The sequence below is a fragment of the Anopheles stephensi genome, chromosome 3, assembly GCF_013141755.1.
Source record: "Anopheles stephensi strain Indian chromosome 3, UCI_ANSTEP_V1.0, whole genome shotgun sequence".
NCBI classification, from domain to species: Eukaryota; Metazoa; Arthropoda; class Insecta; order Diptera; family Culicidae; genus Anopheles; species Anopheles stephensi.
In genome coordinates this window covers 66,448,053-66,475,070 of record NC_050203.1, presented here as the reverse complement: position 1 = coordinate 66,475,070, position 27,018 = coordinate 66,448,053, and the positions used below count along the sequence as shown (strand labels likewise).

The 27,018-nt window shown below is 44.9% G+C and overlaps 1 protein-coding gene across 7 annotated transcripts in view; it reads left to right on the top strand.

The window, feature by feature from the left end:
* Nucleotides 1–837: 837 nt before the first annotated feature.
* Nucleotides 838–27,018, top strand: part of LOC118511743 (discoidin domain-containing receptor tyrosine kinase B) — a 253,597-nt gene continuing 227,416 nt past the window's right edge. For 4 of the 7 annotated variants that reach the window (XM_036055193.1, XM_036055200.1, XM_036055195.1 and 1 more), the window contains exons 1-2: nt 838–992; nt 3,356–3,962. The gene's annotated coding sequence lies outside the window, so the exon portion shown is untranslated. Of the gene's footprint in view, nt 1,033–1,410; nt 1,542–3,355; nt 3,963–27,018 lie in introns of those variants that run through there. The other 3 variants (XM_036055197.1, XM_036055196.1, XM_036055198.1) reach the window with 3 other exon arrangements.

Sequence of the window (27,018 nt, the reverse complement as noted above, 5' to 3'; positions counted from 1 at the left end):
AATCTTTACCCCAAAAGTTCCCGATTCTAAACAAACAATTTTAACCCATTTAAGAACAAAATCATCCCATTATCATTTGCTCGACACGCGAGCGTTCATCGACCGCCGTACGCACAATTCATGCTCAGTCCGATGTTGCGTGAGAGAATACGCTCATTCTCTTGCTCTCTCAACATTGCATCTCTTATGTTTTTCGCATCAGCTGCAGTTCTCCAGCGACCAAATGCAACATCAAAAATGCATCGACGGGAGTGCAAGAAAGAGAGGGAGAGAGAGAGAGTTGTAGATTTTGTTTATATTCTTTTTCAGTGCCGTGAATGAATTATGCTGTTTGTTAATCGGTGAATTAATATTATTATTGGATGAAATTTGAAGCGGAACGAAGAGTGTAATTAAATTAATTTGTTACATTGAACTTGTATGATTTATTATTTTTATTTAAAATTGCAGCTAAAGTGTTAAGAAATTTAGAAAGGAACCTCCTCACGGTAATCTGTCATAGGTAAGACCTATCAAAATCTTCAACGTAAAGACTCTTACAAAATTCCCACAACACTTTCCATTAAACCGCCGTGTTTTGTGGAACCCCGAAAACCGTAACAAGCAATCCCGCTACCGAATTCATTCGCCGATTTATGATTTGCAAACCCCACAATGAACACACCTCAACCCCAGAACTGTTACAGAATTACGGCGACGGCACGATGTGTGTCTAGAACAGAACGCCGGAGAGAGCATGCGCGTGTACGGTGCCGAATGCGAGAACGTTCACGCGGCCGATGGTGTGCGTCGGTTCGGCATCGGCTTGGTCGGCCGCTGTCGAGACGGCTCGAGCTCGTCGTGCCTCAGTTTCGGCTTATGTTTCGCGCGGTTCACATGGTACGCACGGCGTTCGCTCTCCGGCTTGCGGTGTACGCGTGTGTTTCAGTGCACTTCAGGGGTTGGTTCTTCGGTTGCGGCGGGCGCTAGCATGTGAGTGGTGATCAATAACGGTGAGAAAATAGTGCAAAACGTGTTTCTTTTTGCCAGCAGGTGTGTTTGTGTGTGTGTAGTTTTGTAGTGTTTTACTTTGCGCCAAACAAAACAGGACTAATCGGCGTTGTTAGTCCTTCGAAGCAAAACAGGGTGGGCTAGAAGCTCCCACCTTCCGTGAAGAAGGTGGCTGTTATAAATCATATGTCGTCGTGATGGTGCTTCCGTTTCCGAGAATCGACCGGCGTACGCGATGTTGCGGGTGTTGCCCGCCTAATCACAAAGTCGTTTGCCTGCGGAAACACTTTCAAAACGTGTCCCGACACGTCTTCGCGGTCGTCCACTAGCTGACATTCTCGAAGCGAACCATGGTTAGCTGGTGTGCGATTGGTGTGTGCAAGTTTGAACAGGCCCCATTCCTTGCCGTGGTGCCAGGAGAACACAACAAACCCAAACTCCTCGTGACATCGGAACCAGTGGTGGTGTACCGCCGAGTGTTGCGTTGCAGAAGTCGTTGCCGGTGGTCCAGCTCGGATGTATTTGTGGATTTAGTGGACGTCTCGCTCGGTGTTGGTTGGATTATTATTTTTTAATTTGCATAAATTAAAACTCCCGCGAAGAAAGGAAGGACGCGGCCAAACGATCGGTGAAAATTAAAGCAAAAAGAAGCCCGGAACCAAGTGGAGTTTCTTGCCGTACGGTGGCCTCGCGTACCTTAAAGGTCCTGCCACCTAACCGGTACACCTTACGCCATTTTCACGCTAGACCGGAAATGTTACCGTTTGGGGAAGGAATTTTTGCTCCCACCTTTACCGGAACTCCTCGACTCGCTGGAGGGGTGCAGTTCTTGGGGCGTGTGGCGGGGAGGTGATGTGTGGTGCGGAACGAGAAACAGCAGCATTGTTTTATGGGCCCATCGCACGCCAAAAAGGAACGCCCCGATGCCGGCTAGAATCTCTCCTCAGAGTGTAGACGGAAAGTCTAGCAGTGGTGTGTAGGCCACATTCCTGCTTTTCGGCTCCTTGCTGGCCATGGTGTTGCTGTGTAACGCACATCTATGTAGGTGTTTCTGTGTATTGGGGGGGGGGGGGGTGTACCTTCTCAGTGCAACACCAAGACATTCTTCCGAAGGCGTTTGGAATGTTCCGCAACACGGTGTTACTACTCGGAGTGGGGAAAAAGCACCGCAAGCTTACCTTAATGGAAAAACAATACAAACGACGCTCGAGACGCAGAGCGAAAAAGATGCGATCCTTCGAGGTCACAACCACCGTTTGCGGAGTAATCGATACGCAGTTTTGGGTTGAGTTGGAGGGTAGTACGGCAGGACCTTTTTTTGTGTTTTATTTCGCGATTCCGTCCATATCGATTTTCGAACCGATGTAGGGGCAAAAAAGAAGAACGAGACCTTGTAGTTTTGTTGGTGACAAGGAGTGAACCGAGCTGGAGAGGTCAAAGCGGATGGGGAAGTGTGCATAAAGGTGGTGATGCCGAACATGTCATTCGAATGATTGAACGGATTTGATTAAATTTGGCAAAGAGATAATGAAGTGGCATGCCCCGGGTGCATGGAAAGGAGCCCTCGGCGGAGGGATGATGTGGCTGTGCATGTGTTTGTGTGTCTGTTTGCTGATGTCACTAATAATCAGTTCAAATTACCATAATTACTCCCCACAGGACGATCGAGACCCGGTGGGAGGTCGCACCGAAAGGGTCCTTCGATTTCCGGTGCAGTGTTGTGTGCCCGTGTTTTAATGTCCAATGCTGCAGCCTCGCATCCTACAAAGCAGCAGCAACATTTGCCCGAGGACTCATAAGGACGACTGTGTGTGTGTGTGTGTGTGGGGGGGGGGGGGGGCGAGGTGGCGTGAGGAACAGGGACACATTTTCGCGCGCGACCACGAACCATCCACACGTTGATGGATTGGCAGCTTGATTGGTTCGGTGTCGGTTTTGGGGCTAACCTGCTCAAACCCCCCCACCCCCCCCTTTCCCCCAGAGGTTTCGCTTTTTGGAGACTGCTGGCTGACTGTGGAGATTGCGTGCGGTTTATGCAAATGATTTGCGGTTAACCGGACTGTGCCGTGGGATGGGTGGAAAAGCATGTGAACCGGAACGACTTAAAGTGTGTAAGCAAAGCCACCGAGTACGATTCGCGACCACAAACTATCGGAACTAAATTGGCCCCTTTTCGGAAGGGGGGTCCCTTAGAAGCTTCCTTTGTACTTCAACCCACCCGGGTGAAATTGAAAGCCAACACTTCATTTCTTGGCTAGCGACAGTAGCGTTGGGGCTTCTGGGCCAGCAAGCAAGCATGATGTTGAGATGAATTAATTGTGGTAAATTGAATGATCCCATTTTTTTCGTTTGTTTGTGCGCCTAGGTTGAACATCGGGAATACTCTCCAGTGTGCTAGTTAGTGATGATATTGTGTGTTAACTCCGCACTCGGCATGTGCACAGAATGCACTCGTGTGGTGAAGAATGAAGTGAATCAAGTGTAAGGAAAGAGTGGTAGCAGCTCTTTCTCTTTGGTAGCATATTAAAGCCTGCTTATGTGAAGATATGCAAATAGGCTGTTAATTGTGCAGTGGGAAAAAAAAGCCTGGGCTGTGTTTGAATTATTTTGGAAAAATGGTTTTGGAATCGAAACAACACAGTGAAAGGCAAACAAATTGAAGTTGAAAAAGTGTACCAAAGTGAGGAGGTTTTAAGTGTGAGTGTCTAATCGGATAAATTTGCTGAGCATAGTGTAGTGTAACAATACTTAATCGGTGTAAAAAAGAGCTCAATCTGTGCAGTGTTGTAATTATTACGAGTATTCGCAGCAAAAAAATTCAATCGTGAATCGCTTAAGCAATCATAGCTGGAGACGTATCAACAAGTGCATGTACAGTGTATTATCGTGTCATCTGGTAGGAATTCTTCAAGAATCTGTAATTAAAGACGCAGTTCCTCAAGTAGCTGCAATCATTCCACATACACATCAAGGTAAAACTTGCATTTTTAATTCTTTTTCTTTATGAGCTCCAAATCGGAATAATAAGCTGTCAGAAAAAAGAATCTGATTAATTAGCTTCCGAGACGGTGCGTTAATGGAGACGAATTAGGGACATAATTTATTTCCTCTATCAAAACGAGCATATCGAGATGGTCATAATGTGTTGCATTCAACAAAACAAAAAACGAAAGCTCCAAAGAAAACACCCACCCTGGTAAGATAAATATGCGCCCCATTTGGAGGATGATGTACAGATGGCCAAGTCAGTGTGCGCTACAAGTTGCTGCTATCCATTCCCCTAGTCTGGTCGGCCCTGTTCAGACTTTCTATATCCCCATTTCTGGTGCGGTCGATGATGTAAGCGAGACACATTTATCATCGAATCTACCATCCTTAGCGTAACCCCATGCGAGCACAAATTCGGACAGAAAACGCTGTTTGTGTTTTTGTGTGGACGTGGACCGTTGGTAACATGCAGCCAAAACAGCTCAATCGCTCTAAAGTTCCCACGAAGCGATCTACAATCTGTGCAGCCGCACACCGGACAAAAAGGTGCGAGACAGGAAAGAGAGTGCCGCAAACACAAAGAACATAATTTGTCCGCTCCAGTGTTTGATGGGTTCGAGCGAGATTATGTGCGTGTGTGTGTGCAACCAATTCATTCCGGTCGGTATAAATGTCATCTCGAGCGCGCGTTCTAATGCGTTTTTAAAAGCTAAACGACGACCGAACATTTTCCTTTTGCCGTGCGGCAATGTAAAGAACCATCGTCATCACAATCACGTCATCTTGAAGCGCTTGCTTTCCAAAGTTTGTCTCTTCTGGTTCGCACGACCTTGCACCGGCGGTGGAGTCGGGTTCCATTCTTACGGATTGATTGATTAAGATTTCCTTTTGCCTAATGATGACAATCGCGTGCTTGAGCGAACGAAGCGGGTACAACTCCGGGAATATCTGCTGCCGGTCCTTCAGCGCACTATCGTCGCAACGAGAACGCGACGCAACTCTGAAGAGCAACTTAAGGTTTTTTTCCCCCCATCGAGCGGAATATCTCCGGCAGCATGATAGTGCAGAGTTGCTGGCAGTTATTGGTTTCGGGCGCGGTTACCCCGGGACGACGGTGGAATTATGATTGAATGTTTATTTGATTTCAAACGCACCCGCCCCAGTGGCACCTCGAGTTCGTTCCCAAGTTTCCTAACGAATGTCTTGACGAATTGAGACACAGAGACACATCATCGAATTGGTTCGAGTTTGCAGCTGATTCGTATCGCGTTCGAAAGCGTTGGATGTCTGTGTTCCTTTTCGTCTTACGAGTTCGGAATCATTCCTCGTCTGCAAGAGCAAAAGCAAAGCAAACGAAAAGTCACAGGAAGACATTGAAGACATTCGAAAATAAAGAAAACAGATATCGATAAGCGAGCTCGGACCGATGGTGGTGGTGGAACCTTCCTCAACTCAATTTGAATATTGATTCGATCGTGAAGGAAGAACTGCCACCATTTTTTTTCTCCTGTGGGGAGGGAAGTTATAAAAACATGCGCGTCAGCTAAGTAAACCTGGAGCTGCAGCTGCAATGGCTTGGTTGGTTGCAGCTGAGTCATTTGGTTGCCCGGTTGTGTGTTTAGGATGGAATTTGTAGGTCATCGCTTTGATCGACGAGATATGTCAGTAAGTCTTCGGTGGTCCGGGTCACTCGTATGAAGGTTGTGGATGGTTAGGATACGTCGATAAAAATATGTGTTTACGTTGTTGCTTGTTTAATCCGACAGCGTTGGAGGGAACGTTTTATTGAATTATAAAGGGGGGTAATTAATTAAGGAAAACACTCAAACACTTATGACCTCACGATTTAATCTTATCATGGCATGTTCATCAAATTGGTAGGATACGGATTTGAGATATTGCTGTCTTATGTAAAAGGAAGAATAATTTATAAATTTAAAACAGATTTGAATAACAATCTCACGTATTATGGTCGTACAAGGTTAGAACAGAATCCAACCATACTCAACTATTGACAGTATTAGTTCAACACTTATTTTAATTTAAAATTTACATTTAAAGCTCTATATTATCATAATAGCTGTAATTGAGTTATCAGGACTCATACATACTTCCAACAAACCTTCAGCAAACACACCACCAACTGCAATGTCTAAAAGCGTGCTCGCGGAAGACTTAACTCAAGTTTGCTTTTGCCCCGATAGACTTGTGTTGATCATTTTCTCATAAAAAATAGGTGCAGCAGCTGATGCGATAAGACTGCTCCGCGATAAAGGTGCATTCTTTACCATCATTTCCTTCCAACCCCAGACACACACACACGCTCACATTCCATCCCTAAAGAGGCCATATTTAGCTTGTCTACTGTTTAAATCCGTGCAGTCGTCGTCATCGTCGCCGTCGTCGGCTGCTAGAAATACTTCCCCTATGTATGTATCATCTAACAGGCAGGGCGAGAACTTTGCATGGCTAGGCAAAACAAATTTGCTTATCAAACGCAACACAACACGCAATGCACAAAACGGCTCGCAGAGAGGTTTTCTCGAAACGATAACGAAACTGAGCTGAGAAATGTTTGATTTTACGTTCCAGCTTGAAGTGCGCGGGAGGTTTAACAGTTCAACGTGCCACGAGTTGCTGTGGGAGCGGAAGCAGCGAGTAGAAGGGTGCCAAAGATCGCGACCAGCTGTCGCCATGGGGGCGATGGTTCGCGAAGGCGCTAAGAGGTCGAAAAAGGCACACTACGTGGAGAAGGCGGCGAAAAAAAGAGCCCTCCGGTACAGATAAAACACATAAAGGGCTCGAGCACGCTGTCGGTCATGAATTAGGCCCATTGTTGTCCTTTTACGGGACAATCTGACTACACCGACGAAAAAAGCTGAGATTGCTGGTTCGACGCGTGTCTGACGTTGTTCTTTCCTAAAGTATCCTCATCGCCATCATCGTGAGGATGATCATTGGACGATGGCAATTGTGTCGTCATGCGGCTATACGCCGCGAGCTAATTAGTAAAGCAAACATTGGTCCGCGCCGAGAGCCATTAAAGTTATGCTTTCTTTTCCTTCGTGGTGTGGCGTTGACTTGAGTTGGGAAAATCGATATCGTATAACCTTCCTTCAGCCACTCACACACACATGCGCATAAGCTAAACACCGTACAACACTTTCTTTCGTGGAACAAGCCGGGTTTCGCTGTTGGTGGTTCTTACGCTCATGGTAATGAACTCATCGAAACGCATCGCCCATCGTGCACACCCGTGACGAAGTAAATTAGCGATCGCGATGGGTGGTGCTGTCGTGCGGTTCCTTCTCTCTGTCTCTTTCCCTACCCTTACCGAGGGTAGTTCATAGTAGGAGCTCCATTGATGTCTTGCGAAGGAAGGAAGGAAGTGCCAGAGAAAAGCAAAGAATGAATCGAATGCAAAACACATTTTCCCCACGATCGATGCTGTCTGCTGAAGCTGTTTGTTCTTGCTGTAAGTATTTTGCAGCGAGAATGAGAGATCGTTACACCACATTTGCCCTCCCCCGATATCGAACAGGATGAACCGTACTTCATTCAAAGCAAAGCACAAAACTCCGTACCTAATCAGGCGAGCGGGGGTTGGTGCGTTGATAATTAGAAACAGAAGTGCATGTGGATGCAGCTGTGGGTATGTGTGTATGTGTGCAGCGTGCAACAGCTCCGTTGTCGGATGGCGAGACAGTCATCAGACTTATGGGCCGATTTGTTTGCCTTCGTCTTCATCATCGCCATGAAGACGGCGACGGTAAGCTGTATTTACATTTGTTTTAAAAATGGATATGGAAACATGATCTCATCGAAGCGGGAGGGTTATTCCGTTCCGGTGGAGCCGAAACTTGTTGGCTCCCGTAAACGACGGTGTGGCTGAAACATTTGTTGTACCTTCAACCTCGCGAGGTCTTAATTTGTAGTGCGCGCATGACGTTGGATTGGTGTAACGTCGGTTGTGGAAGGAATGACATTCATGTCATGCTGGAATGCTTTGCCGGTATGTAAGCATTAACCCCATGCCGAAACCGTTTGTTGTTACATAAAATGGGGAGGGCGAAATGTATGAATGAGGGGTTGCTCTTGAATGTGGCTTCTGGGTCTAATTGTCGGTGGTGTTTTGGGAGTAAGTGATCGGATTAGCTGCTATTGAAATCTGAATGAAAGTTGGGTTAGAAGCTGGCATGCCGTTTGAAGTTTTCTTATGATTCTTTGTTTGGAGAAGAGTTTTTACAAAATCATACATAATCTGTTCCATAATGCAAATTAGGTACAGGCCAAATTTTATAGAGTTAGCAGGTGATTTGGAGCAAATAAAGGCAAAAAAAGGTTGCAGAACAACAGCGAGGAACAGAGGTGGTGGATGTGAAAGTGGCGCCGGTTTTCACACGGAAGGACCGAGGTTCAAGTCTCATCTTGGCCGTTGCCCCATAGTGAGGACTGACTACTGTGCGGTATCAATGAGTCTAGAAACCAAAAATGGCATGCATGACCTACGAGGTTGTAAGACCAAGAAAGAAGATACACACCACGACCACGTCTAGGGGTCTGTAAGTTGTCTATAAGTTTTACTCCAGCAGTTGGTGAAGAAAAACATCCTCCAACAAGATGATCACTGTTGGGGATAGATTTTTATCCACGCCTGAACATCAGACAGAGAATCAGAATGAGAGCCTGATTGCGACCGTGAAAACATCTCTCCGACAGTACATCCTTCCTAGAATCAATTCAATGTTTTAGTATAACCCTTCAGCAGAGTACTTTATCCAAGAATTACGTGCTCAGGATTTTGCGACAGTGTGCTATGGACTTCATCGCCGTTCAAAGTTAGTATGCTCTTGGAGATAACTCCTCTCCAGTTCACTGTTGCGTGAGCCTCAAAATTCTGTTGTTCATCCGCGTTAAAGCATAAACAACTTTGTAGCTATTTTGCTGCAAACACTCACCGAAATTTCAAACCCATTCGCACAATTTTCTCTAACAATTAATATCCTAATGAAGCGCCATCCTATGCTTCAATCCTCACCACCCGGTGTGTGGTTCATTTCCCGGAACCATTTATTGAACCATCCTGGCAGCAAGGGGTTGAGTTTGTTTGACGTCGAAAAGCCGAAAATCACATGCACCTGCCAAGGTGACTCTCTCTTCCCCGTATTTACCCATAACCAGACAGGGGGAAAAAAAGTTGGCGTGGGGATACCTTGTTGCTGGTTATTTGGCGCCTGCAACCAAACAAAAATCAAACAACCCGTCCGGTGTGTGCCTTTATCAAAGCGCAACGCCTGCGGTGTATCATAGTGGTGATAATTTATGCTGCACTCGGTGGTTGTTTCGTTTCATCTTTGCCGATCGATGTTGTTTGATTTGGTTGCGGGAAAGGCAAGCGGCGGCAAAGGAGGAACGCGGGCAGAGATCATGATAATAGATGGAAAATGGTGCCCATTCCAGCTGGGTTTTCGGAGGAAAATCAATTAGTGTGCTTCAAGCTGTAGGGGGGGAAATGCGATAAAAAACGAGTTATATTTAGTGAAACGAGGCTGGCAGTAAAATATATTAATTAATTATCAAATTATTTTATTTAAAATGCATCTGGATCTTGGGGTCAAAAAAATATTGAAGATTCTTTGTCCATTTTACTCTAAGATTTTAAAAATGAATTTAAAATTCTATTTGATGAGATTTATTTGTATAAAGTGAACATAGTGATGTGTATCGGAAAACATTCAGCGATCAAACCATCGCTTATCGTCATCATTATTCTCATCATGCACAATCGTAACAGCTCAATAGAAGATGTCGTAAACGCTCTTTTTACTTCCAGACCCCCTTTAGTGGAATCGTAAAGTTGTATTCGACTTGTTGTTGTTTGAGCTCGAGCAAGGAAACGGTGCACCCGAAGAGGCCAAGAGGAGGTTTGCTTTTCTCACAAACTTCTTATCGCGACTCAGACCGAACGAAACTGGGGAATTGCATTTGCTGGTGTCGCCATAATCGGTCAAGTGTGCCTTGTGCTAGTCGAAGTCTAATTGCCCGTTTGGCACAATGTTTGAAGAAGTGCCTTTTTAGCTCGGTTTATGGCTGAAGCATTAGAAGGATTTTGCTTTTTTTATTGTTTAACAACAGGCTCCAAATCAAACTGGTGGGGGGGGGGGGGGGGGGGATAAGGACTGCTTAACTTTAACGTCAATTCCACCGCGAGATTTGCTGCCGGACGATCGGAAATCAACGGAACCGCGCTTCGAACTGGTGGATCGTAAATTTGATCATATTTATGTCTGGCTCCACTTCCTTTCCATCTTGCTGCCCCGGACCCGGGGCTTTGTTTTACTCTTCACAACTTCCCGTTCTTGCTATGGTGGTTCGTGCCTTTCGTTGTGGAATTAGGTTCACAGAGCATCGCAAGACGCACACTCATCTTCGAACGCGTTCGTGACATTTTTGTGTGCTCCCACTTTGGCATAGGGTTCGGTCGGGGGGTTTTTGGGAACATGTACGGCGATGAATCATACACGATTGTGTGTACTTCCGCCCCGGGTGTTCGTGGGTACGGAACGTGTCGCACCAAGTGAATATTAACCAACGAGCTATTTCCGATTTTTGTGCCCGGATTTCGTCGCTACGACTTCGCTTGAATGTTGGGTAGTTATGCTTGCTTTGTTTCTCCTCTACACAATTGAATTTATCCGCACCTAACTTGGTACTGCTTTTCCGACCGAAAAGTGTGCGAAAGCGGATGGGTTCTGTTTGACTGGTTGACAATTTTTATTATCGGAATCGAAAGGGTTTATTTTTTTATTTTTGGTGCTCAGGTTCGCACGATAAACATATGTTCGACATGGAAGCATAAAAATGGAAATTCAATAAAAATTTTAAACAATGCCTCAAAGCGACAAAATTCTTTTTTGATCAGTGCGTGTGCGTTTGTGCGTTCGTTTGTTTTTGGTTCAGAATTCATTTTTAGTTTTGAATAAGTTTATGTGCGTACGAGTATGCTTGGTTTTACGATCGTGTGTCTGGCTTTTGGACTCGCGTTTTGTTGCTCTCCTACGTGATTGGGTTGCTTTAGCATTAATAGCGAACGCACTGGTGGCGGGGAAGAGTGTTTGTTTTGGTAGCTAATAGGATTATGAGTTTGTGCTTTGTTTTCGTTGTGCAGTAATGCATTTTATTAGAAGTTTTGTTGTTGTTTTTGTTGTTCTGGAATATTGATACTTCCATGAACAATATGCAATTCAATAAATAAAGCCGAATTGGTTGGAATAGTGTGGAGCATTCATTTGTTTGTGAATAATGAAATCGCTTTATATTTCTTTCCGTAGTTTATATAGGATTTTATTATGTTACAAGCTGCTATAAAACTTTCCCAATAATTGACTTTAAACCCAATTTTATTTTACTGGTACTTACTTGAATTTGGAGCAATTTTATCAAGAGTGATCCAAATGGGGTTTAAATAAAAATGTACTTCACTAGGGCCGTCTGCAAGCTGAAGGCCACAAGCTCAACATTTCGTTTTATGCCTGGTTCTCACAAGCGGTTCTGAAATTTTTGCGTTTTGATTGAATCCTGGACGATTCAAAAATGTCCCAAAACTCCTAAGGACTCAATATACTTGCCATTAAATTCTCAAGTCACATTTCAAGCGTTCATTTCGATCAGATTTGATACTCAATCATCACCGAGATTTGGTCTGAGGTTTTGGTATCGATTTCAATTATTTGAAGCTTTTTTAGAATCCCATTCTTCTTCTTTCTTACGACCTTACTCTTACGACCTCTTTATTTACGTCAATGCCGGCCATTTACTAGACTCATTGATGCCGCCTAGCGGGATAGTCAAGTCCTGAGTCACTATGGGGGCATGGCGCAGATGGGATTTGAACCCCCGTTCCTGCCGTGTGAAGACCGGCGCTACTGTCAAGTCCACCATAAAAATTTGATCCACGTCTGTTTTTGCATTGGAAATTTTTAAATTCCTATGAACGCACTGCATAAGTGACACAAACGGACTTTTCGGAAAAACGGAAAAAATTTCCAAAATGCATTCCAATAGTCACTCGCACAGTATAAATCCTGGGGAAACTTCAGCGCACTGTACCGAATCGAATGTTTACTTTAATTTGCGTAAGTGACACCGGAAGTCGTGGAAAGAATTCCTCCACCTTCTCTTTTACCCGTTGCACTTCGGTGCACACCTTCACCATGTGCAGTTAACGTCGTCCTGCACTATTTGAACGCCTCGCTTGAAATGCCATTCGCTCGTGGTGTGAATGATGTTTACCCGATGTAGCAGCCATTCCAAACGAGGGAAAGTTCTACCGTGGCCGAGTTTTTTGAATGATTAAAAAAGCGAGTTGGGTTAAAAATGATTGATTTCGGGCAGGGCACGCTTTTTTGGAGGGTGGGCCGGCTTTGGTTGACGAGAAAGTGAGAGAGAAGCTCGTTTAGTTTCTGAGCATATTTGGTGTGCCTTTGGATGGTATTTTGGGGAAAAACGGGGTAGAGAGAACGAGACAGGACGATCATATCAATTTCTACTAATGGAAACACTCGAGGTGTAAGTCACACATACACTTACACCGGTAACGTGTGATGCAAAGAAGGAGAAACAAAAAAAAATCTTCGTACGAGGATGTTGTACCTGCCGTAAAGTACCTTAAACGTGGAAGGTAAAGGAAAAACCTCGACAAACACCCAGGATAAAAGGTGTGGAAAAACGAACTGCTTCCGCCGGGAAATGGTTCGGGTGGTGGAAATGCTCTCCCGACAAGTTGCCAAGAGTGCCCGGTTCGGGAAATGTGGGATTTGATTGATCGAGGGCGTCCTCCGGTTTTTGTGTGTGTGTATGTGCTTGAGAGAGAATGCTTTTAGCATAATGACGAAAGATTTCGTCGTCGTCGTTGGACGGCTATGGGCTAACTTTTGAGGTTGTTTAAACCCAAACGACGACGCTCACGACGAGTGAGTCGGTTACGCGACGGATGTGAAGTGGACGGAACGTACGGTGCGAGACCCTCGGCACCCGGAAGCTTGGGGCGAGCACCAGTTTCTTGGTAACGTTTGAAGTGTACCGAGCATGTGTTAACATGGATCCGGGGCTCTCGTTTCGTTCGGTGGAGAATGTAATCTTTTGCTGCTGGAGTGCTAAAACAACTCATGCCGCCTGTACCTGGTTGGAGTTGGAAGTGATGAGCGAGTAGTAGTGGAGCAAACAGCACATTGTTCTAATCTGCTCGGATGGTTTCCTGTGGAGGTAAAATTTGAAAATCATAACCGCTATGGAGCCACCCTTTTTGTGCTGACGCTGGGTATTAAAATCTGTGTGTAAAAGTATGAACGGTATTATACGGTGTGTGTTTTGTAAGAAAATGTTTGGAAACAACAGTCAAAGCTATTACTGCCCGGACACCGGGCTTTATCTTTTCACTTTGCTTTTCCTATCCATGTGAGTGCTCTTTTGGTCTCCCGATTCTTCCAAGCAGCAGCTCAGATGAAGGCAACTCATGCTCTTTATGTTCAACCCCCCGAAAAAGAAAAAACAGCATCATGATTCCTGAAGCCACACTAACAAGATAACCTGTATTAATACGATTAGGGCAATCGAATTCTGCTAGTCACTGTCAAAGATCGGTTGAAGCTACTGTGGCTACCGCTACCCTGACGTTTGGAGAGGGTCTTTTGTGAACCGAGGTTTTACTGAGGAGAACTGCGGAATGGAAAGAGCAGTAACAGCAGCATAAAGCAAATGTGGAAAAATAAGCGCTCCATGGATGTGGAGGCTGCGAAATGGTCCTCACGCACTCTCTCCACTCCCCCCAGCATGAGCATTGTTTTCGTCCCGGCAGCGAGATGAACAAATCATAAATTAATTGAATAATTTTATTTGAACGTACCCGGGCGTCGGCGAAATGGTGTACGGTCGGCAGTTTGACAGTGCGTCAAATATTTGTCATACGGCAATTGAGCGCTCGGTGCTGTCGTCGTACATTTAGGATGTTTATTTATTGGAGTGGATAAAAGCAAGAATATTTTGTTTAGTTAATATACTAGTTGCAGGGTTTCTGTGGGAAGAACTAGCAAACTGAACATCTTATCTGGAATATTTTCAGGATTAAGCTGAACATTTTCTAATCAAGCTGGACTCTGTAGTACTTGAAGTTCAGGTAAAAATATTCAATCAAGTCTGGATAGTTTAATCACTAAAAAAAGTGCATCCGAGAGTCCAGAATTTACTAGAAAATATTTCAATTAAATCTTTATCGAGTCATGAAATAGCTGGAACTTTGCAAGTTTATCTTGATAATACTATTTGAAGTATTTGAGTAACACTCTATGACTGTTACCAATAGAACAATACTATTTGCCATCAATTCCAAACTTCAACCCATGCACAGCACTGTACGCTGTCTCTCGAACGTCTCCATGCCCGCTATTGACTCGAGCCATCCAATTCCCCCGCCGGAGCTGACGGAATGATTCGTCATCTTTCGGCGTTAAACATAATCCTCGACCGCGAACAGCCACCGAACCGCTTCTTACTTCCTTACGAGGCGGGAGCGTGATGGAAAAACAAGGACGGATCGGTGGAGAGCAATGTTGCTGTCGGGGTGCTGTGTGCTTGCTTTATCATGCTTTATTGTTTTGGTCGTGTTTCGTTTGTCGGTAGCCGCGGATAGTGCGAGGGCAGCATATGAGCAGTATGTTTATGCTGGGCTACAGTGCAGTTGGCCCCGAGGATTGCTCTTTCCCATTGCCCTCGTGCTGCTGTTTGTGTCAGTGTCCAATCAAAATCATTCAATGTGATGCTCCGCTCTCGACATTCCGAGCGTCGTTAAAAAGTCAAGCGGCACGGCTTAAGTGTCGGTGGAAGATTATTATTTATGTGTCGTGGTCGGATTGTTTCTTCCCGGGAGGATTAATTGTTTGGGTTGTTTGGGCGACTGTCTGTGGAAAGCGGTTGCTGATGATGGGGTTGCGGCTCATCCCGCCGGCTCGATCAAGTTGTTATCTTCATTAAAGTTTAAAGCCATAAAAGGTGTAGGATGCCAGTGGACATGTTTGCGCGTTGTAAAGGGGTTATGATTTTATGTTTCAAGCTAAGATTGACTCTGGGAGGACATGGTTAGATTTAACACTTGACATAAACGTAATGATCGTTTCAATGATGGTAAATGATCGAACTACACGTGGGATCAATCTTAAAAAATGTGAGCAAAAACATTACAAGTGCAAAACCCTGGTGGATAGTAATGCAATTCCATTTCTTGCACTACAAAACACTTGAGCGCATATTTCATTTGCGATTTTCATGAATTTCAAGTGGCACATTAACGTTGGCCACCACACTGCAGCCGGCGTAACAGCGCGGGTAAAGGGAAGGAAACACACAACATAAGAGTAATGATTGTTGGACACGAGCAACAAATAGCAGCCGAAATGTGCTGGGTGCCGGGAAGTCTCCCGGTCGATGCATGCAGGCGCTCCGACAGAAAACCAAAAAAACACCATGGGGAAGCGAAAGGCATTCGAAATAATGGCATTCATTCATTTATTCATTTATGGTTATGCAGCTTTAAACACTTATCTTGCTTGTGACATATGCTGCTGCTGCTGGGCTGGGGGCGGGTGGGTGGTTCCTGAATGCATTTTTTCCTTTGGATGTTTTTTTTTGTTTTCATTTGATTCGTCTCTTACTTGACGTTATGGCAAGAACTTGTGTTTTATCGTGCCTGTTTTTTGTCCTTTTTATGCAAAAACTGTGCTTTACTTTCCCACCCTTCAACAAGCGCCATTCGAGTTGGATGTGTTGGTGCACTGTTAAGGTTGTGCTGTATATGATGGCGATTTTTTTGGTCGGTTCTGTTTCCATGAATCGTTATTCATTTTAATTTCATCCTGACCACCTCCGATGGACTTTTGCGTGCTTGGGAGCAATATACTTCGCCAACCACGGGTACGATTCTTCACAGTGCTTTTTTTCCATGGGACTTTCTTTGCATGAACGTGTGCACCGCGTTTCTTTGACACAGTTTTTTGATTGTGGATGCCATTAAAATTAACCAAAAACGTCCTTATGGTATGATGATGCTAATGATGGTTAGAGCGTAAAGCTAGTGTTGTTATTTTAGATTATGATATTGGTTTAAATTAAGAGCAAAGATAATCACTTATTTGCATTTTAGGGGAAATTTAGGAGGATTATTGAGTACTTAAAATTATGTTCTTGTACGATATTCTGACACGAGCCGTGGAATCTTCTTCTTCCTCTTCTCCTTGTTTTAGGCTTATTAGCCTGCTTGGTGACGCCAGTCATCGTATGGCTTTCTAGACTAGATATAACACCACATACATTCACATAACATCGAAAAGTGTGGCTTTGATATTAATTTTATTCTACTTAAGCCTAGCTGAAGATCTAAGAAAAACAAGAATATATTTGAAAGAATCAGGAAATAAGGGCACATGATTTGATGGACTCAATGTGTTTTAAGTTTAAAGTGGTGGATGCGAAAGCGGCCCCGGTCTTCACACGGCGGAACCGGGGCTCTAGTCTCATCTGGGACGGTCCCCCTATAGTGAGAACTGACTATCTAACTTTGCGGCATCATTGAGTCTAGTAAGCCAGAATTGGTAGGCATGACCTAAGAGGTCGTTAAGCCAAGATCGACGAAAAGTGTTTAAAACTATATTTGTCGTGTTAGTAAGACTTATCCCTGAATTCAACAGGGTTTTTTTGAGACCTTATACTCGTATTTTGATGGACCAACTGGAATCAGTACTAAGGGCGCTTCACTCTTCCAGCCATCCGGCACCTTTCCTTGCGTCGAGATATACCTTTGCGTAGAAAATGAGATGAGTATTTGGAAAAAAGTACTCTAAGTATACAAAAAGGCAGGAAAAGCACCCTCCTTCCGAACTCCCTCATACCTTCGCTTGCCATTTGAAACCAACTGGACCGCTTCGGTCCAACCAAGTGGTCACATCGTGTTCAACGATTTGCTCACCGGCTGGAAATTCTACACAGTTCCAGTCACCTCCCCAGGGTGAACCTAATGCTGCCAAGTTTGTAGAATTTCATCGACACTGCGCTCCGTCCCACGTTGTCAAAGTGTTTGCTTGGGGCGTCCATTTTTGCCCTCGCCCCCCCCCCCCCCCCCCCCCCCCTTCTTGATGCCCTTTCGCATTAAAACCGTGACACAACGGAACCGACGGCTGCAGACGACGATGATGATGATGATGCCACCACGAACAACACTCGGTGGAGGTAATTGGAGAAAATGGAAATATTTTCATCCCACCGTTTTCGTGCATCAGCCGGCGAGCTACCAGATCAAATCAGAATGGAAAAACAATGCAATGAAAGGTGAAATGTAAATAGCAATGATTCACCACTCTCCCTTGTTGTCTCCGCAGGTCTCCGCAGGTTGCGCATGTTCATGACGACGGGAATTAACACTTCAAAGCGAAATGTGATCAAGCGAAGTGCGAGTGACTGAACCGCCACCACCGCTGTTCGAGCTATGGCGTCCGGAGGCGGACTCGGTTGTTGTTTCGACGCTTGCTTGCTGATTATTCTGTTGCCATTGCCCGACCGAGACTATGCTTTATTGGCACTTTTTCCCCCCGCTTTGTCCGGGCTTTGTCCGGGGCTCCTCGTTCAATGCTGTCATCATAAAATTAGTTCCATTGGGGGTTATTATGCGCCGTATGCGCCACTACGCCTACAGGAGGTCCAGTCCCGGCCTTCGAATTGCGTTGTTTTGTTTTCTTCAGTTTTTTTCTTCTCCTTCACCGGATCTATCTTCTAGAACCCGGCTTAGTTAGCTAGGGGATGATGTTGTAAGGTGAGTTCCCTTAATGGTATGCAAATTATTTGAAAATGTACTTTTGGACAGGAACCAAAAATTTATTTTTGTTTGATTTAGCTGGTGCGTATGAGTGGAATGAGCGAAGAGGAAAATTTAATAAGACTTCTTGAAGCAAACAGAAGAATCCTGCTGCTTGCTGTAGATCTCTTCTCCAAAGAAGTCCGTTTTTGCATTATTAATACGCCTGATTTATCATATTTTATTAACGGAAAGCAGATAAAACGCATTAAACTGTGTTTTGTTGCCCCAAAAAGCATAGTTCTTTATTCAATTGAAAACTTCGTGCTTCACTTACAGTTGCAAGAGCTCTTTAAAAAACACAGAGGAAAATGAGCAGCAGCATCCTCACGACTCGAGCACGTTTGATACACATGTTCTAATGATTTTTATCTTCGCCCTTACTCACCACATCCCAGAAGGTACGGAGCATTACAACGCCATAAAAGTCGTAAAGCCAATAACTTATACCGTTTCGATTCGGTTGTGTTCGGCCCTGGAATTCCCTGGCCAACCTGAAACACCATTTTCGCTTCTCGTGGTGGCGGTGGTGATCGTACCCAATTTCCCAACAGTCCTCCACTGTTTGGGAAAGCAAGTGCATTTTTCCCTTTTTATTTTCAATTTCCCTGATTGCTCACTTTGCCGTCGTGGGCCACATGTGGACTCAGACACACACACACACACACTGCCGCAAGGACGCTCGGGCGCTTATCGTCGCACATTATGGCATTGCGGTGTTGCGGCACAGTAAAATCGAGCCAGCCAAAGAGAGAGAGAGAGAGAGAGAGAGAGAAAGAAAGAGATAGTGAGTACCTCCTGGGAGAGTTTTGGGTGCAAATCGTACCCGTACGAGGGTGCCAAGGACAAATTTAAGTGTTTTTTACTTTAACGGGGGGTTTTTTCGTTTTTATTTTGTTCGATTTTCCCTCTGAGTCTGGGAGTTTTCCTCCGGAGAAGCACCATCAGAAGCAGAAAAATAATAAAACCCTCACCGCGGTTGGTCACTCGTGCTTTTTTTCCCAACCGGTGGAAAATTGCACAGAAGAACCGCTCAGACAGTGTCACTTGGAACAACGGTTCGTTGGGGTTTCAGGGTCCTGCTACTGGTGGTGGTGGTGGTGGTGTTTGCTTGTGTTCTCATTCATTATTCATAATGATCTACCACGGTGAACATCTGGTTCACATTTCTGGCAAGCTCTTCCTCTAATGTACCCCGTTCTTCGGTCGAAAAATGGGCTCGCTAGTGAAGGGAAGAAATTGTTTTTCCATGCGTCAGAGTGATGGTGTTTTCTTGTGTACGCGTGGGCAGGCGTTTGTCCTCGGGTTGTTTTAAGCCTCCTATATACCTTCACATACACATCGCACCCGAGTAGTGGTGTATATAGCACGGCTGGTAGTTTAATGGTGGCCGTAAAATATACCGAAAGTCGAAGAAGCTGTGTGACAGCTTCGGCGAATGTCCTTGCAGATGGGCAGCGAAGGTTTTTCCACGGTGACTCCATCAACCTTGAGTCTATTTATCTTTTTACGGTTGCAAATGGAGACCGGGAGAACATGGACCTTGGTCCCCGAGAAAGTGAAACAAAAACCTGGGAAAGAAATCCTCACCGAAAGGCTTTTCCCGACATCCTGCAATGGATAGTTCATTTAGTGTTGCTTGTGCTATTGATGAGTTTGTTGAAGCATCGTCGCCGGCAGCATCTCCAACCAAAAAACCTCCGTGGTTGGGTCACTTCATTTGCTCGACCGAAAAACCACCAGCTAGCACTAGAACGGAACGCTGTGAAGTGAAAAGTTGCGAAACAGTTAGGGTGGGCTTTTCAGCTGCTGGAGCTGATGGAAACAGTGGCAGTTTGCGAGGGGACAAAACCGGGCGAAAAAGGTCAAGTAACGATCCATCGGATGTCGCATCCGTTACGGTCACGGTCAACGATTTGTTACAGAGTTTTTCCCGGTGGCTTCCAGTTTTCGGCACCTTTCCCGGGCCGCTCGATGGAGTCGCCTTGGATTCTGTTTTCCAAGGGGGTTTGTTTTTTTTCCGTCCCGGGGTTGGTTATCTTTCGGAACGGTGAAGGATTTCGTACTGTACTACCAGTTGATTGAACGAACCGGATTACGGATAGCACAATGAACGGGGGCCATCAACATTGCCCATATTTACTTCGGAGAAGTTTCCTTTTTCGCTGTAGATCTATCACTTCGCTTCTGTGGTGTGTATGCTTTTGACATTTTCTTGGACTTTTCCATGCTCCAAACCGGGCCAATGATTAGGAGACAGAAGGTTTTCTTTTTAGGACGGGCAAGAGATGGTTCTTGTGGAGCACAGTCAAGCGTATCCACCTTTATTAGTCCGGGATACGGTTGGCTTGGCTAGGGATGCGGATGTATTCTATCCGGCATTCTCCTAACCGGAAGGAACGTCTGTACTGGTGGAATTCTTCTCGACGAACTTGCCCATCTGTGTGTGTGTGCTTGTAATTATTTAAATAAAGCACCAACTTTAACTACTCTCGTCAGCTGCTGTGTTAGATTAGGCATGAAAGGAAATCCCGATAAGCAGTCAAGATGATATCACGTCTCGGAAGGCGGGAGCTGCGGAAGATTTTTCTTTGCAGGCAAGTTGTTCGAGACAGCTGCTTCGTTATTTATCTTTCATCCGTGATAAGGCAGCTGACGTGGACCATTACGCTGGGGACACATTTGCCCGGTGCTTTAATGCGGCTAATTGGAGTCACCGAGCTCTTTCAACCAGGATTTGGTGGAAGGAAGATGCAAATTTAAGAAATCCTTTTCTTGGTTCTTGGTGTCCTTAAGTTGCTCTTTAAAGAAACTTTAGAGAACTCATCATGGAAAAATAGTTCCAAATGATAAGTCATATTAAAGGCAATATTTTAATACCTGACGAGATTTCCCCTCAAAGATTCTTCACAGCACCAACCGTTCCTGGAATTCTCTTTCCGGAATTACGGAATTGTTTCCTAATTTGGAACCACTCGATCAATCGATCAATCGTCTACCCTCTCCAACGTCTTAACTCCGTACCCTCGTCCCATTGCCCAGTGTTGTAGGCTTATGTTTGCAATCAGGATTAGTGCGACGTGCATTCGGATCTCCTCCAATCACGACATCCGATCGATGACCTGCTAGAACTGAACTATCTTTTCCCTATCGCACTCCAGTCAGCCGCCGGTCCTCTAATCGGCTGACAGTAGCTTTGGAGAGAGGGCCAAGTTGACTTGGCAGCCGTGTTCCGGTCTGGGGGGGAAAACATGGAAAACCATTTCTCAAACACATTCCACAACTCCACCACAACTTGTATCTCGTCGTTCTGTTGCTGTCCATTTTTGTCCATTTTTTTGTCGCTTCTTGGTGTGTTGGTTGCTTGCTTCGTCGAACTCCGAAATCCGAAAAGCAAACAAACCAACGACCGATTTTCGACCGGATGGTGGCTTCATCATGTTGAATTGGCCGCACATTGTACGGGTGTGTGTTGTTATTTTTTTTTGGCTGTGTGTTGCTTCTCTCCTTCTCTCTCTCTGTCCGTCTTTGCGTCTAATCGTGTTAAGGACCACTTTTCCGTTATTTGTATGTTTTTTTTTCTTGCTTTCTTTCGTTGGCCGTCTGCTCCAGCACTAGTCAAGCTAGTAAGTTCTTTTGACGGTGTGTCAGCAGCTTGGGTGGTTGTGTGTGTGAGTGTCGTTTTTCCACGCCATTTCCACGCCCGGTTCCGCTCGATCGAATGTGTTCAATCTATTTGGTTATGCTTTTGTACATGGCCCGTCTCGTGCTGTGCCCATCGAGCAGGGAGCATAGAAGTTAGAAGGGCAGGTGCTGGAGGAGCAGGAGACCGTAATTCCCGAACCGAAAAACCCGGAATCAGCGCTTGTTTCATCGGTTGTTTGCATTGCGCGCACAAACAGTGATAAGATAACACTGTTGTCATCAGTGATTGACATCGAGCAATAAATTATCGATATGCGGCTTATGAGGGAAGCAAATAGAGCCGTGCACGCACTTTCACACTCAGCCTAGGAGGCAGATGAGAAACAAGAGTTGTTAGGTGTAAGTCGTGCGAGTTGCCTTTGGGCGGAACGATACAAATCAAACAAAACACAGTTCGGGTGTGATAAGATTAAGATGCGACCGAACGCTATCTGCGCTGTGAGGAGAATGTTGGTCAGATTTGTAATTTTTTCGTTGTTAGCGGTGTTGTCTTTCTAATTTCTGTAACATATTCTAGATACCGATACGGGGCGGCATAAGTTATGGAGCGGTAGATTGTGGGATGCGCTTCTTCTGATGAAACGACGGTTCTGAGCGGAACCATTCGAACCGGCATTTTTTATCAGATACATGCTAGCATAATATGAGCGGTGTTCGCATGTTGACTGCACCATGACTAACCTGTCACCAAGTGTAGCAAACAACCACCAGGCCAATGGGAGAATGCACACACCCCTCGAAGAACTGACACAGGCTGTGGGTGCAGCGTGCACCGCGTCATCTCGCTCGAGGGATACTAGTAATGGGAAACATCTGCCAGCTCGTACGACGTTTATGATCCATACCGAATGGCGATCGAACGATAGGTGCACGTTTGATGGCGAAGATTTGGCACGGCACATAGTTAGATTGTTTGATCGTGAAATCGATTTGCTTCGCTGCTCGAATATTGATGTGAGCGCAAGTGCACACTTGCGACGGGTATTGCGATAGGGGCTTCGGGCTAACACTCTCGGATCATAATTGAGAATGTAATTATAGGGCATAGCGTGCTTTTATTCGATTGTATGTCATGTTTGTCCTGCCCGTGCCTGGAACTGATCAATTCCTTTCGGTTCGAATCGTTTCATGTTATTATTTGGAGATTGTAGAAATGACTTTGTCTTGTATTTGATTCCTTTGCTAGCTTAATAAGTCTTGTAAATATTAAGCCATTTATTAATAGCACAGTAGGCCAAGATGAATCAATATTTAATTTAAACAGAAATGCATAAATGATATTTAATTTAATTTAAAAACCTCTTAAACGCGTCCTCTGAATGTCTTAAAAGCTCAGCAATATTTTTGATATTAAAATTTGTGCAGCAAATAAGACATGCCAGGCTTCAGAGAGCTGGTCATGTCATGTGATTGGCACCGTGCAACCCAACTCAAAGTCTTTACAGGTCATTCACATTAGGGGATAGGCGTGGTCGGCCAATTTCATGACAGTTGTTTATTTTTTAACAGTATATTTTACATGGAGTAGTCAGGTGGCCTAGGCGACCTGGGTTCAAACCCCATCCACGGGTTTGCTACGGGTAAAATCTCTGTGACTTGATTTTGATTGAAGCCAGAAATGAGAGGCCGCGTCCGACCGAGATTGTAGTGCTAGTGCCAAGGACTCAATAAATATTCAGTACTGTAATCTCTGTTTATTAAGATTGTTTAGCAGGATTGCATATTGAATAAAATGTTCATTAAAAATTTATTAGTAATGACATTTTAAAGCTTGAAAAATTTATTATTAGGAAAACGTTTGAAAATTAAATTGCTTTGAGATATTTAAAGAAATAGTAATGTTTGTTCAGAAATCGATGCTCATACGACCCTTAACTCGAATTGTTATGATCACAAATTGTACTCAGTGTACTCAAGTGCTTGCAGGTAGAATTTTTTTTGCCGACTATTATTCCAATTCCCACAGTAAATTGCCCAAACTACTTCAATCGTCCAATTTAAAGGCACATTCGCTCAGTAAACTGTTATTTATTGTCAAGTTATTTATTCTTCACCACGCTCCTGTAAACTTGCCGGTGCAATACCGGTTGCACCAGCACCGTACACCGGAATAAGCTGTCAAATAAGGACGTACGTTGTTCGGTGTAGCGAAACATTACGGCCATAAACCCCTTACCTTCCGGGAGTGTGTGTGTGTGTGTGTGGCTGTGTGATGTCCTTGCACACAATGTAACAATGAATCATGTGAGACGTCTCGTAAAGCGCATCTTCGCCGACTTAGAGGCACACGGCCCAACAACATGCTCAACTCGCACATGTCGATGTTGAGCGTCGTAACGAGTCGTTTCCGTAGCCATTTCTCAACCGTCGGCTTGTCGGTCCTGGTAGCAGTCACACCAAATCATCGTTGCCGCCGGCGAGGCAGAGGAAAACTAGCGGAAAGAACTTGCCGCACCAAAGCGACGTATGTTTCGTATATATTCATCACCGAAAAGTTTATCCTCTTGGTGTGTGTTCGCTTGCGCAAGACGTTTTGTTGGGAACGGTCTCAAAAAGAACAACGTTACAGTATGCCTGAAGGACGAGTTTTTCCTGGCACGAGAGCAGCGTGCGAGCGTCTTTGCTTCTTGCAGCACAAGAAGCTGGCCTCTGCGTTTAACCTCACAATGTGTTTTCCCTTAATGAGTTTATGATTGCACCAACCCGGGGAGGTTATGTGCGGTCCACGGTTGAAGCTGGAGCCGTAGTCGGTGGGAATGTAGTTATTTTTCAAGCAGGCGGACTTGTAAGCGTGGAGTCTGCTGCGGGTTGCATTATGCCTGGCGGTTTTGGGTCTCGCGTGGTTCCTGTTCCGCGTCGACGTACGCCCGCGTTCGGTCTGTGTCTGCTGCCTTCTGATTGATCTTCGGGAAATACGATACTTTTCATCGCAGACAAAAGGCACGATTCTGCGTGCTGATGCTGCTTGAGATGTCTCGCCGCCGCTCGAGATGAAGCTGATGATGGAAGGGCCCGTTTGTAGAAGTATGAGCCCTGGTGTTGTGTACTTCGGTGCTGATGTGCTGCTGCTGCTGCTGCTGCTGGTTTTCGGTATTAATTACAGCCGGGCGTTTTTCGGTAGCGCTGATTCGTTGGGAAGTAAATCATGTGATGGACGAAGCGCTCGAGGAACCAGATGGGAACCGTTTTGTTTGGACGGCTCGGTGACTTACTGGTGGTGTAACTTGGTTTTGCATGAATGGTTCAAGCTGTGCGGTATGAATCTTCTTGCCTGTGAGTGTTTCCATTTGGGAGTTATCTAGGCGAATGAATCAGTGGCATTTAGACGGATATCAGAATCTGCCTCCGAATTTTGATAATCGTCCCTGTGTGGCGTGTTGTATTTTGCACCATCTATGACTGGTGGAAAGCGAGAGTTTCTATCACAATAACGAGCGACTCTTTAATCGTGACTAGGACACGTTTTGCCAGCGTTTTGCCATAACAGCCTGCTTGGCTGACACCATTACAATTCTTATCTAAACATTTGTACCCTTTCCATTTTATAGACCTAACATATGCAAAAACCAATTCTTCTTTAAAGCACCATATGGTTAGGCTGCCTGCTATTACCCTCAGCGAAATCTCTTGCTGTGTGTTTTTTTCTTGTGTGCTAATCGGATGTAGCAATTTCCCTTTCTTGTTTTTTCCCCATTCCAGGTACGTATTGGAAACAAATTAGCTTGATCGCGTTCGAGGGTGCCTGGGAGCCGACCATATCGCCAGGGTGTCTTTCATTCCGGTTCCGGCAGCTGACACGAAGGAAGTTTAACATTTTTGGACCGAGTGCCACCCTTAGCCGTCTATTCTACAAATGTGACCGAAATTATGCAATCATATTCAGGCCGGTTTTGGTAATTGAATTCGCGGATCAACCTGGGTAAAAATCCTTTTACGGTAATGGTGAGTTCGCCCCAGTAGGGTTTTGATAAATGAATAAGGATGAATGGGAAATGGGTATATGAAAATTGCTCAGCGCAGGGAACAGGAAAATGGTGCGATGGCCAAAAAAAAAGTCCAACACCCTTTTTTCGGAACACAGCGCAACCCGGTGAGCGCGTACGCAAACTTAACTAATAATCATGAATACGGTTGTCTAATCATCGCAAATAATTTATTCAATATGCACCACCCTTTCTAACGAAACGCGCCATTCCGCGATGCGGTCCATTTGGCATCGAGTGTGGCAAGGGTGCTTTTCAAATGTGTTCGTCCCATTTTTCCGAAAATTTTCCCTAATGTTGGGCTCATTTATAGTTTTTTTTTTTGTTGCTTTCCTTTCTGCCATAAGCCTCCATTCCATTGTTCCGCTGCTGTGCCTTTTTCTGTTTTGAAGTGCTTTTTACACCGCTGCTTCTGCTGTGAATCATCCTACCAACAGGTCGGCAATCCGTGCGCCTCACGTTGCGCAATAAATCTCCCGAAAACTCTTCTTTCTATTTATCAACCTGGTCGCGAGGTTCGAGGTGGTTCGTTCGGGCTTTTCTTTCACTCAAGTCCCCTTTTGTTTGCCCGTGTGTATAGGTGTGTGTTGGAAAGATATACGTCATAAGCGCATCATCATCAGCAGCAACAGCATCGTCACCATGGGGGTTGATCCAATTTTTCTAGATCAAACTCAGTCCTCCAAACAAAAAAAAAAAGGGATGCTTTCGAGTTTTGGGTCCTGGTGCGTAAACCAATTTTCGTGAGCCTGTTGGTTGAAGCCTGCCTGCTTATAGGTGCAGCAAACATTCTCTATAAACCCATCAAAGCGTATTTCAGCACTCAGCGCCCGTTTGGGTTTTATTATACTTTTATTTGGGGGGGAACCCCCACCTGTCACGTGGGGGGGGGAAAGTTTGGGTATTTCTAAGGAACGAGCACCAAAAAAATACAAAAGGAGAAAGAAAACTGGGCCAAACTCGCACTTGAAAGTAGAGGGACGAAATAATGCAAAGTTGTTTTTTTCTTCTATTATTGCATTTATCTTAACTTTGCTTCGCGCTTTTTTCGCAGAACGATGGAGCCGGTTGGAGATGTGGGGGTTATTTGGAGCTGGACAATGGTTTGAGTCACACCTTTCCTTGATTGTGTTATGGTTCTTCATAGTAAACAGAGAGGAAAGATCACTAGGGAGCATCGGGAGCTAACAGGATCAACCGTTTGCCTTGGAATCTTGGAGAATATCTGATATGTTGCACTAAAGCTACAAGTAACGCCTAACAACCATTTCAGGAGTTTACTAATCTGGGATGGACACAACATATAGAAACAATGTACAATGTTGAAGATTTATTTTATAACTTGAAAAGCTAGTATTAGAAAGATATTTAGAGACCAACTACTATCAGAAAACTTGACTTGATAACAATGGGATTTTTTACTGCAGTCTTTTCCCCCTGCAGTTCTCCTTTATT